The 13,440-nt window shown below is 41.0% G+C and overlaps 2 non-coding genes across 2 annotated transcripts; both read right to left on the reverse strand.

Moving 5' to 3' along the window:
• Positions 1–7,139: 7,139 nt before the first annotated feature.
• Positions 7,140–7,254, reverse strand: LOC136752129 (U5 spliceosomal RNA). The gene has a single exon (XR_010817292.1). It is a non-coding gene; the product is annotated as a U5 spliceosomal RNA (small nuclear RNA).
• A 5,709-nt stretch (positions 7,255–12,963) lies between these two features.
• Positions 12,964–13,078, reverse strand: LOC136751931 (U5 spliceosomal RNA). The gene has a single exon (XR_010817118.1). It is a non-coding gene; the product is annotated as a U5 spliceosomal RNA (small nuclear RNA).
• Positions 13,079–13,440: the final 362 nt, after the last annotated feature.

Below are 13,440 nucleotides of genomic sequence, written 5' to 3' on the forward strand. Positions count from 1 at the left end.
TGCCTGCCCGGCCTGGAGGAGCCTGAACAAGCCCCCGCTTCTGCATGGCTTCTGCATGGCGTCATCGCAACAAACTCTTTTGCACATACACTGGACCCCCGAGTGAGCGACACCTGTCCCCACTGTGGGGAGAGAGAGACACTTTTTCACTGTTTCTGCCACTGCCCTAGATTAGAGCTGCTGTTCACTGCACTGGAGAGCCTGTTCAAGCAGCTGGGCCTCCTATTCTCACGCACTGTGTTTATTTTGTGAGTCCAGTACAAGCAGCGCCACAGACATGTTTGTCAGTTAGCAAACTTTCTAGTGGGGCAGGCTAAGCTGGCTATCCTGAGCAGTAGGAGAAGTCAGACTTAGCGGGTGCAGCAACAGTGTGCACTCTCCCTCTTCAGGTCTCTCGTAAGCTCCAGAGTGCGACTGGATTACAATTTCTACAGCCTGACGGGAGACCTGGACACTTTTCTGCAGATGTGGGGGGTCGGGGCTGCCCTCTGTGCCATATACTTTGGACATTTAAACCAACTGGTTTAATTCACTTGAATATTTTATAGGTAGCACGTGTGTAGTGGTTTTTATTGAGCCTTTTTAGAATAGGCTGTGTTATTATGTCGGGAATTTTTTTCATGTCTTTTATGTGTTTCTAGTTTGTTTTAATTGTTTTTTTTTAGTAAAATAAACGTGTTAAAAATAAAAAAATCTCTCTCTCTCTCTCACACACACACATACACACAGCCAGCAAGACACACAGAGCCAGCCAGGTCAGCGATGACATCACGAACCTCTCTTTGAGCTGACTGCTATGACATCACAGAGCACGTGCATTCCGTAGCTTGCCGTCTGTCAACCACTCAGTCACTGCCAGCCAGACTGCCTGGCTGGCTGGATGGGGGGGCTGTTTGCTGCTGCTGCATACCTTAGCAAGCTTATTTGCTTGACCGGCCTTCCTCCTCCTCCGGCAACATGCCCAGCTCTGTCTGATCTGCTGTTCACCTGGATCACAGCTCCGCCCCAACAAGGCAGAGCCTCCCAAGAATGGTACAAACTCATCCACTTTCCCCTCCAATACAAATGCTCTGAATTGAGAGAGAGAAGTGCTAGGGCACATCTGTAACATAAACTAGGGAACATTCATCACATGCTGTGGGAACATTCATAACATACAGGGAACATTTGTAAAACTAATTAGGGAACCTTTGTGACATATTAAAAGGACATACTGGTAGGTGTTGGGCACTGTGGAAGGAAAGTTAGAATTCATTCCCTCATATCAATTCTACTCTCTTGTATACTTAAGAAAGATAAGGTCAAGCCAGGAGGACATGCCAGAAGGTAGCTTGTTTTGTGTTCGTTATTTACGATGAGGACCTTGGAGATATTGTCAAACAGTATGATTGAAGTGCCTGCCCCCTAATCCATGTGTTGACCTATGAACTCTGATATATATTCTGCTTAGCTAACTCTCTAAGATAATATAGTAATGACATTGTGATTGTAACTAGATCTTTGTTTTTATGTATAAAAGCCTCTGACTTTTAAATGAAGGCAGAGCAACTTTGGGATCTTCTTGATTCACTGTTCCTCTCCATGCTGCGTGTATTAAAGGCATTGCAACGAACGTTCCAACCTGATTGAAGATGGTTTTTCTTCCACATTACATGGCGACGAGGATGGGATTGCTAACCCTAACAGAGAGGACTGGAATGGCCAGACCAGTGACCAGCAAAACCGCGCCAGCAAAATAGAAAAAGGTAAAGGAACCTTTTTGAAAAATTCCCTACTGCGGTGCTTTGCTTTCACTTGTCTGCTCGCCTGGCCCTCTGACGATCAGGTAACGCAATCTATATTTTATTAAACGTTGTTGCTTGCCTTATATCAATTACTTGAGGCAGGAAATGTTTTCTTGCTTGTTAAGAAACAAAGTTTCTTAGTGTTACCATAGACTTGACTGTGTCTTCTTGTTTATGAAGTAATAGGACTGTGTCTTCCTATTTAACCTGGGTTGCCATGAACTTGACTGTGTCTTCTTGTTTGTGAAGAAACAGGACTGTGTCTTCCTGTTTGGGTTCCCGTAGACAAAAGTGTGTCTGTAAAACTGCAGGGTAGGTTTGACCTACAATTAGAAAAAAAAAAAAAGTTCAATATCTGATATGCCGGTGATAATATAAATGCACGTGTTTTGTAGAACCATAAATGGTAAATGAAGAAACGTCATGAAGTTATATACAAGTTATATAAATGCAAACATATTGAAAAACATGTTTGTTATTATTCGTATATAGGATTTATTTTAATTTGTGTTTTGTTTTGTTATATTTTTATTTCTTTTTACTTTTTTTCTTTTTTCCCCTGTCATTTTGTTATTATTTTGTGTGCTTGTATGTCTTGGTAGTTGTGTACAAAACGTTACATAGAAAATGCGTGGTAACGGCTCCAGTAAAACGGGTGACCCGCCACCCAAAGGTACACATGTCAGATATATGTATGATAACTATGGAGTGAAGATGTGCGCGATGTGCACAAGTGGTTTGACTGGACAATAGGTGACAGAAAGTTAAGGTTTCCAGAAGATGGGACTTTTGATTCAGATAGACTTGAGCACCTAAAAACGGTTTTGCAAAAAATGAATACAAAACCGGGAGAAGTAAATAGTTATATTTCCCAAAAGTTAGAACCAAATTGGCACTGCTCTAAAGCCAATTCTATCGCCCAATAGACTTATTATGCAATATAACCTTTTTTTTTTAACTAGAGCAAATATGTATTATTCGTTCATTACAAAGCATTGGCTTTGTTATCACATACATTTTTTTAGAACTAGTTTTTCACTCAATTCCAATATACAATAATACAATACACCATAGTAGCATTATTCAGTGTGTATCCACTTGCATCACATTGAAACATCACATATCATTTCACACTTCAGTCACACATCCAAACAGCACAATTCTTTCAATCCAGTAGCCACTCTAATAAACTATGGAAAGGATAGTTCATGAAATGCCCATAGTCCCACCAGACTCTGTATCCTTGTGCTTAGATTTAAAAGAGGTTGGAGTTGTATGACTATTCATGTTTCTTCCCAATCTATTTCCATATTGTTTCTTCAGGCCTTTTCCTCAAAGATAAAATTGTTATTTTTCAGCACCTGAAATCAATCAGAAATGCATTGTTAATAATCTGTCCGTCTATTCCTGGACATCGCCACCCTCCTGTTGTCAATTGGAATCAGCAGAGTTTGTTGGTTTATTACTTTTACCAGAGTATGGTAAGCATCGTATGTTTCCACCATCCCCCTCCCTCCTGTCCGTCCACACACACTGGCATCAGTGGCCATGAGGACGGATTATGGGCTGCAGCACTTAGAGCGGAGGCCAATGTGAGAGGGGAGACTATGCACTGATGTGTCATGGCATGTGAGTAGGGAACCTGTGGACTAAATGTGAGGGAAATTCATTGTTGCTGGTTCCTGTGAAGACAGATAATAGTAGTTATTTTTCTATTCATCTGTATCAACATCAGTATTATTAGCATTAGTAATGTAACTATTCTCGATTTCCCAGGACATTACTGTCGGTTGACAATGTTGCTTGGTTTGTAGTAGTACATCTGCATTTAGTTACAAGGCAGCTCTCTTATCTCTCTCAGTGGGGAGCTGACCTCACAGACACTTTCACTGCCCCAACGCCCCCTCTGAAAACATCACTCTGTATCCTAACAACTGTTCTTTCTCCTTTCCTAGACAATACAAGTTATATTTATTGACATGTATTATTAGTATTTATACACATAATTCGCTCCATTATTTGAGTTAACAGATTAAGATATTTTCCTAATAAAATATATTTTTAGAAAATAAGCATTTTAATTGATTTCAATAATGATTCCCAGATACCTCAGGAAAACAAATTGTCAAAACAAATGTGTTCAGTCAATGATTTCCCCAATGAAGAGCCTGCGTGGGCACTAAGACTGTCCGCCTGCACGGCTCATATATGTCTTTATTGTGTCACTTCCTCCTATTGAAGTCCAATCTACACCGGTACATGTTCAGAAGAACTGTTCCCAAAGCCAGATTGAACTGATCAATAGTTCATTTCTTACCTACACCTTGTATTTAGGGATCTTATATCTGGGGATTTCAAAAACTGTTCATTGTGGAACACACAGCTACCAAATGACCACACCTTTAATTTCCTGGAGTATCTGGTTATCTATGTATTTATATCTTCACCAAATTTCACTGTTTCCTCAAATTCCCATTACAAAAATTAGCTCTAATTCAATTTTCAACATTTATTTTTTTTTATTTCTGGTTGGTAAAACTCATTCTAATAGTATTTTTAAGTTTTATTTTTTCCTTCAAAATTATGCAATACTAATTTTAGCTCACTTATTCAATGCTCATAATTTATAATTCTATAGTATCCTTAAAATTCTTACCCTTTGACTAATTCACACATCTTAAATCCAAGGTCTAATCTTAACTTTTATTTCAGGTATTTTATGCTATGCACCAATAACCAAATATTTTCTAAAATAAGACTATAATATGTCACTATACTGTTTACATTCTCCTGCTATGGGTTTTACATCAGGCTGTCACTCAGGGCTGCACCAGAGTGCTGCTCCTGTGGATTCCAGCCTTTAGTTTCCTTTAATTTGACTTTACAGAATTTGTCCATAATATGATTTTTAACAAACAAATTATTGTTCTTCTGAGGCTTAGAGAACACCATTTCTATTTATTTACTTTATTAGTATTATTAATCTATGTATTTAGTGTATGTTTTGTATTACTTTAACATTATTCTTATAATAGATGCATTATTCATTTCTTATTTCTGATGCTTTGTGCACTCTGTATACAGTTAAATGTCTAAATCCTCATTAATCTGTTGTTAAAACATCAATAACTGCGTAATTGTAAATTTAATTCTGAAATTATTGGTTACTTCCCTTCTCAGTCTTATTCTGTACTATGCACAATATTAAAAATACAAAGCATACAAAACAGACATTTACCTTACATAACCTTCAGACTATATATATACATAAACACACAAAGCACATACAGATTGACATCCAAAGATAATTCAGATATTAGATTAGTGGCGTGTTTTGTTGACCCTGCGTCTCAAACAGCCCTTAGCATTTATTAATTTATTATATTGTTATTATTAAAAATCAGATGTAAAATAATCTTTGAAATACACTACTTTGGTGTTTTCTTGATCTATTATGATCAATTTCTTCTCTAAATTCTTATTATTCAGACAAAGAATTATGAAAACTTTGTCGTTTTTTTATCTTGCCTTTACCATTTTAAGTTTAACAATTAAAACTTGTAGGAATTCACATACAGACACTTATTTAACGCCATTATGACAACCCTATCTTTGCCAACGATGGGGCTATAACGTTGGACTTTATGTACCTCTGGTTCCGTCTGGTTATTGACTACCACTAACTCTGGCCCTGGCGTACAAGGATTTCCTTGCTTAACCTGGGGCTCAGCAGGCCTCGTCGTACCTTTCGGTTCCCTTGGCATCTCTCCCCACAGATCTGTCTTACCTGGAGTTCACCCTACTGTGATCCTCCGCTGTACAGTCAACCTTTCTATCTGTTTTACCTCTACCTCTCCACAGGTTCTCTTTAAATTACAATCTGAGAGCCTCACACAATCCCGAGATCAAATCTAAATATTCAGGGTGGTCATTTTAAAGGTACTCACCCATGCTTTGGTCCCTGGAGTAGAGGCAAGTTCAGATCCTCGTTCGTGACGCCAAGTTGTAGAACCGTGTCAGAAATAAGTGGAGAAGTCGAGGAGATAAAGCAAACAGAACTTTAATCGAGCCATTCGGAAGCCCCACGTCAGGAATAATTCCTTCAGTGAGACTTAATGTTTACAGACATGAGTACAACTTTATTGGAAAAATGACGTAACATCTTATGGCCGTTCATCCAATCAGAAGATACAGGTCCGGGTCCGTTTTACGATCTGTCCTCCCGTGAAGAGGTGATGGATCCAAAGCAGATGTCTGTCTTTGATGTGCACTAGGAAGATGTGATCCCACGGTCTTCATTTACCTAGTGTCAATCGCTCTTTAACAAAAACAATTCCTCCCTGTCTGGAGAAACAATTCAGTCATAAACAAATTCTCAGCAGACAGCTGTAGGCTATTTCGGAACTGTGTAATCTTTCATTACTGACAGGAGTTTCTAACAAACCAACCTTGTTGACCCTTTACTTGTCCTGCTGAATCTAATCTGCTCAGCCTGTATACAAAACTACTTCTAATGCTAGTATTAATATAAAACATTATATAATTATCACAAAACACTTTCTTCAACTTCCTATACAGAGTCTTCAAAAGCTATCAGTCTATAGCAGCTGGTGTTTGAACACACATACAATTATACAGCATTTTCTGCAGCTTCGCAAGACCTAATTTTAAACGTTGTTGGTAAATTAGATAATTAGTGAGGACCCTCTATTTCCATTTCTTCCTCCATAATTGCTAAAATAAAATTTTACTGACATTTTATTGACCCTACCACTGCATAAGACACATCTGTAACATGGACGCTACTGAATGGCACATACATTAAAAACTACGGAGAATTGAGACAAATCCAATTTACACTTCATAAATAATCTTAAAACGTTTCCAACCAATGCAAAACCCACGTGAAGTACGTTCATTCACATTTTTGGATAACAAAAAGAGAGATTATTACATATGTTCCCTATGATGCATCTACAGAGCGAGAGACCGAGAGAGACAGAGAGAGACAGAAAGACAGACAGACAGACAGACACTAACACAGCCACCCACCCACCCACTCACACACACACACATACACACAACCAGCAAGACACACAGAGCCAGCCAGCTCAGCGATGACATCACGAACCTCTCTCTGAGCTGACTGCTATGACATCACAGAGCACGTGCATTCCGTTGCTTGCCATCTGTCAACCACTCAGTCACTGCCAGCCAGACTGCCTGGCTGGCTGAATGGGGGGCTGTTTGCTGCTGCTGCGTACCTTAGCAAGCTTATCTGCTTGACCAGCCTTCCTCCTCCTCCGCCCACATGCCCACCTATGCCCGATCTGCTGTTCACCTGGATCACAGCTCCGCCCCAAGAAGGCAGAGCCTCCCAAGAATGGTACAAACTCATCCACGTTCCCCTCCATGGAAAGCTTTAGCAAAAGGCAAAAGCATTATAAGTAATGAAAAGGAACCCGAGTCCAAGACGCTTCCAACCAGCCATACATATTAGTGTGTATTAAAGATCACATTTTATTACATTTTGTTTTTCTGTACTTTATTACAATACAAATGCACTGAATTGAGATAGAGAGAGAGAGAGAGAGAGAGAGAGAGAGAGAGAGAGAGAGAGAGAGAGAGAGAGAGAGAGAGAGAGAAGTGCTAGGGCACATCTGTAACATAAACTAAGGAACATTCGTCACATGCTTAGGGAACCTTTGTGACATACTAAAAGGACATACTGGTAAGATGTTGGGCACATTTGAAACAATAGAAATGGCATTTGGTTATTTATTAGGGACATTTACACCAGTCTGTGCAAATATCTATGCATATTCCAATGTTTGCTGCAGGACTTACAGATTGAGTGAGGGGGTCAATATGTTTGATTCAGAACTAACCACTGCTTCCTCAATTTTGTTTTAAACATAATTTAAAAGAAAAGTGGGCTATACATTGGTCTGGAAAAAAGGAGCAGTGGTCCCTAAGACAATTCTTTTAGTTTTTTGACACATTTCCTAAAACCCATTTTCTGTAAAATATGTTATCAACTTGCATTAATATATCATCCAAACTACAATCATACTAATCATGAAAATGTTCATATTATTATACTCTAAAGGTTCTAGTCTATTGTGTATTGTATTTATTATCAGGCCCTTCTCTTATGTTTTACAGTTGTTATTATTATTCCGTACAATACAGGGATTAAATTAAGTATTTTAACCACAAAGTATTGGCTACAGTTATGATGCCTGCTTCACTGTTCATATGCACACAGTTTCTGAGGTCTGAACCACTGCACAGTAGTCCCTGGAGTTGTAGTCCAGACCACTGCAAAATTCGTGCTGAAGTGATCTGGATCACCACACAATGGCCCAAGGACCACTGCAAACTTGGATTTCAATGTTTTTGTGTAATCCATGTTGCAATAGCACCTACCATGTTCCTTTGTGGTGAGCTGGTTAATTCTGTTCTGGGAAAACCACAATCCTGCAGGTTTAATAAGTCTCTCTACACATCAGTCCCTGAGTAACTTCAACCAATGGTAATTTTGACCAATTAAGCCCAAGAATTGAGTCAATTAAGTTGTCATGGACTACCCAGTAAAGACGTGAACTCACGACTAGGTCACACTGTGAGCTCTCCAGAGCAGACATTACACTGAGCTCAGTGTGAGCTCACTTAGCGCTTTTCCACCGACATGGTGCCGGTGCTGGAGCCAGAGCCGCTGCTCGGCCTGGGATCCAGCTGATCTGTTTGTGAACCGGCCCGCTTTTCCACCGGTTTTGGAATCGAACGCTGACGTCACTGGATGTGGCGACTGCGTTTCTAAACCCTATTTAACATCACAATCAAACTCATTCCGCGTCTACACACAGCACAGATACATTGTAAAAACCAAACAAAAAACTCGAAATCACATGTAGACAACCAGAAACGAACATACAAGTATACGAATATGCTAAGATCAGCCTTTTATTTGTTTTCATTTTTATTGATGCATTAAGGGATTTTCACCGATTTGCTATTTCAGACACTTTTACTGTATTGACTAAAATTGATGAGAATAATTAACATGAATTAACTTACTGTTGAAGATGTAACCCTTACCCAGTGGCTAACTCTAACTCTATGTTACAAATTTTCCCTAAACACTTATTTTACAAGATCAATAAAAAATCTTTAGGAATTTTAAACTTTCGGGCTAAAGAGCACAGACCCTGAATTCATTAAAAGCATTAAGGAATTAGATATCATAGTTGTGCTGGAGACATGGTGTCATGCAGAGGTGCCAACACACTGCCCCCTGGGCTACAGGGAGGTTATTGTGCCCTCAATTAAACTGAGCACAGTGCGGCGTGGCAGGGACTCTGGGGGGATCATAGTGTGGTACAAAGAGGAGCTGGCGAACCACATCAGCCCAGTCAAACAGGGCCCAACGCACACATGGCTTCAAATTAAGAAGGGAATAGCCCAGTGTGAGAACCATATATACCTTTGTACAGCGTATACCCCCACCTCTGAATCCCCTTATTACAATGGGGAATTTTTTAACACCCTCCACACAGAGATCGGCCATTTCCAGGCCCAGGGGAATGTGCTGCTCTGTGGGGACTTCAATGCCCGGACAGGCACCGAGCCCAACTGCATCGGCACACAGGGAAACAGCCATGTGTTCGGCCAGGCCCCTCTGTACCTCACCCCCACCACAACCCAGAGGAACATCCCCGACGGGGTTTAATTGCAGGATCAGAGGGGACTCTTTAGGGAGGTTCACGTATTGCTCAGCTCTTGGGACTAATGTAGTCGACTACGCCCTCACTGACATGGACCCCTCCTTCATCAGTGCATTCACTGTCAGGCAGCAAACCCCCCTGTCAGACCACAACCAAATCACAGTGTTCCTGAAAAGAAGAAGTCAGGCCAGCAACAAACAGACACAGCCCAGTAAGCTGTACAACCTTAATCAAACATACAGATGGGCTCCAAACAGCACAGAGGAATTTAACCAAGCAATCAGTTCTACAGAAATAACAGACATCATCAACACTTTCCTCAGCTCACAGTACCAGCCTGACGTGACAGGACTAAATCTGGCCATAAATGATATCAATCAAGTATTTCAAATTGCAGCCACAATGGCAAATCTTAAAAAGACAAAGAAAAAGATCAACCAGAATCATACACACACACAGACATGGTTTGATGATGAGTGTAAATCAATAAGAAACAAATTTAAGGCACCTATCCAATCAAAAACATCATCAACCACAAGACACAGAACTATGCCAACAGTACTGTGAGACCCTTAAACACTACAAACACACCCTTAAAAATAAAAAACAGAAACACACAAACAAAACACTCAATGACATAGAGAAATCTGTTGACCAAAACCAGTTCTGGGAAATGTGGAACAATTTAATTCAACAAAACAACAAGAATTGGCAATACGAAACGGAACCATTTGGAAAAAATACTTTGAAAACCTTTATAAAGATATCAAACAAAATGATCTGACACACAAACAAATTGAAACCAGGGAAAAACTGAAATTACTCGAACAATCAATTAAAATTAATCAAAACCAAAATGACGCTCCAATCACCCTACAGGAACTGTCTAAAAAGCTCCAGGCACTTCCACCCAGAAAAGCCTGCAGCCCGGACAGCATCAGCACTGAAATGCTCAAACACAGCAGCGCACAACTGCAGGAGGCTGTGCTTAAATTGTTCAACATGGTCCTCAGTACTGGTTACTTCCCTGACATCTGGAAGCAGGGGCTGATCACCCCAATCTATAAGAGTGGAGACAAATTCGACCCTAACAACTACCAGGGCATCTGTGTTAGCAGTAACCTGGGGAAGGTGTTCTGCAGTATCATCAACGCCCGGATACTGGCCTTCCTTACCGAGCACAGTGTCCTGAGTAAGAGTCAGATTGGCTTCCTCCCAAATCACCGCACTACAGATCATATTTACACCCTACACACCCTCATAGACAAACACGTCCACCAAAAAAGTAAAGGCAAAATCTTTGCCTGTTTCATTGATTTCAAAATGGCATTCGATTCCAATTGGCACGAGGGACTTAATTACAGAATTCTTCAAAGCGGTGTAGGGGGTAAAGTCTATGATATTATAAAATCAATGTACACCGAAAACAAATGTGCAGTAAAAATTGGCAACAAAAGAACAGAATTCTTCACTCAGGGGCGGGGAGTGAGGCAGGGCTGCAGTCTGAGCCCAACACTGTTCAACATCTACATCAATGAGTTGGCAACGGTGTTGGAGCAGTCTGATGCCCCTGGCCTCACCCTAAATGACACAGAAGTCAAATTCCTGCTCTATGCGGATGACCTAGTCTTGCTGTCGTCCACAGAACAGGGGCTTCAGCAAAACCTGGCACTGCTAGAGCAGTACTGTTAGTCCTGGGCCCTGGCAGTAAACATGAAGAAGACAAAGATCATGATTTTCCAAAAAAAAATTCCTCAGGGAAACAAATACCACTTCACGCTAGGCAACACTACCCTAGAACACCTCACACTACACTTACCTGGGCCTGACTATTAGTGCGTCAGGGGGCTTTAACCTGGCAGTGAAGGCACTCAAAGACAAAGCAAGAGCTTTCTGCGCAATCAGATTGTGAATGGGATATTAATGTTATACAATCTTCTTCTGTCTCAAACTAATTGACAGTGTGATCCAGCCCATTGCGCTGTACGGTAATGAAGTATAGGGTCCACTCAGTCAACAGGACTACACTAGGTGGGACAAACATCCAATAGAGACCCTGCATGCTGAACTCTATAAAAACATACTGCAGGTGCACAGGAACACACCAAACCACGCATGCAGGACAGAATTAGGCCGCTTCCCAACCCTCATTAATATAAAGAAAAGAGCACTGAAATTCTGGATGCACCTGAAGAAAAGTGAGTCAGACTCACTCCAGTACAAGGCCCTCCAAACCCAAGAGCTCAGCCCTGAAAAGAGTCCCCTGAGTCAGCTGGCCCTGAAGCTCACGGCACTGACCCCCGCTAATACTGCGAACAGAGACCAGCTTCAGGTCAGCACTGCTTACCTGCCCCCAATCAGAGTCAACCAAATCATAAAGATAACCAAAACCTCCTATCTGGAACATTGGAACAATGAAACCAAATCCCAAAGTAAACTGGATTGCTATCGGGCCCTAAACAGAGAATACACCCTGGCAGAATATCTCTTCACTGTCAGAGATATGAAGCAGAGATGGATCCTGACCAAGTACAGGCTCAGTGACCACAGCCTGGCCATAGAGACGGGCCGACACAGGCAGAGCTGGCTGCCCAGAGAGGAGCGGCGCTGTGGTCACTGCGAGACAGGAGAGGTCGAGACAGAGATGCACTTCCTCCTCCGATGCAATAAATATGCCAAATTAAGGGACACGTTCTATAATAAATTCATAAATATTATAAAATCATTCTCTGAATTGATGAATGAAAAAAAAAAAAGCTATCCTCCTGGGGGAGAGACACACAGCCCCCCTGGCCGCCCAATATGTAGCCGCCTGCCACAGCCTGAGGGGCTCACTGTGAAAACATGACATACATGAGCACCAGCTGTAACCTGATAACTATAAAGCAAATGTACATGTCTATTAAGATTTAATTTATAAATTATAATGTTACTGTTTCATTTTTTTTGTTTCTTTTTTCCTACCTTTTATTATTTTTCAATGTATGTATATATCAACTGCTTTGGCAACACTATGAATCTGTTTGTCCTGCCAATAAAGCAACCTTGAATTGAATTGAATTGAATTTAGAGACAGAGAGAGACAGACAGACAGACACTAACACAGCCACCCGCCCACTCACACACACACATACACATACACTCTATCTCTCTCTCTCTCACACACACACACACACATACACACAACCAGCAAGACACACAGAGCCAGCCAGCTCATCGATGACATCACAAACCTGAGCTGACAGCTATGACATCACAGAGCACGTGCATTCCATTGCTTGCCATCTGTCAACCACTCAGTCACTGCCAGCCAGACTGCCTGGCTGGCTGGATGGGGGGGCTGTTTGCTGCTGCTGTGTACCTTAGCAAGCTTATTTGCTTGACCGGCCTTCCTCGTCCTCTGCCCACATGCCCACCTATGCCCGATCTACTGTTCACCTGGATCACAGCTCCGCCCCAACAAGGCAGAGCCTCCCAAGAATGGTACAAACTCATTCGCGTTCTCCTCCATGGAAAGCTTTAGCAAAAGGCAAAAGCATTATAAGTAATGAAGAGGAACCCGAGTCCAAGACGCTTCCGACCAGCCATACATATTTGTGTGTATTAAAGATCACATTTTATTACATTTTGTTTTTCTGTACTTTATTACATTTTATTGTGATTTTTAATTGTATTGTTTATTTTCCATATATATGTATGTATATATATATGCATGTCCAATTGCTTTTAAAATACAAATGCACTGAATTGAGAGTGAGAGAGAGAGAGAGAAGTGCTAGGGCACATCTGTAACATAAACTAGGGAACATTCGTCACATGCTTAGGGAACATTCATAACATACAGAGAACATTTGTAAAACGAATTAGGGAACCTTTGTGACATACTAAAAGGACATACTGGTAAGATGTTGGGCACATTTGAAACAACA

The sequence above is a fragment of the Amia ocellicauda genome, chromosome 6, assembly GCF_036373705.1.
Source record: "Amia ocellicauda isolate fAmiCal2 chromosome 6, fAmiCal2.hap1, whole genome shotgun sequence".
NCBI lineage: Eukaryota > Metazoa > Chordata > Actinopteri > Amiiformes > Amiidae > Amia > Amia ocellicauda.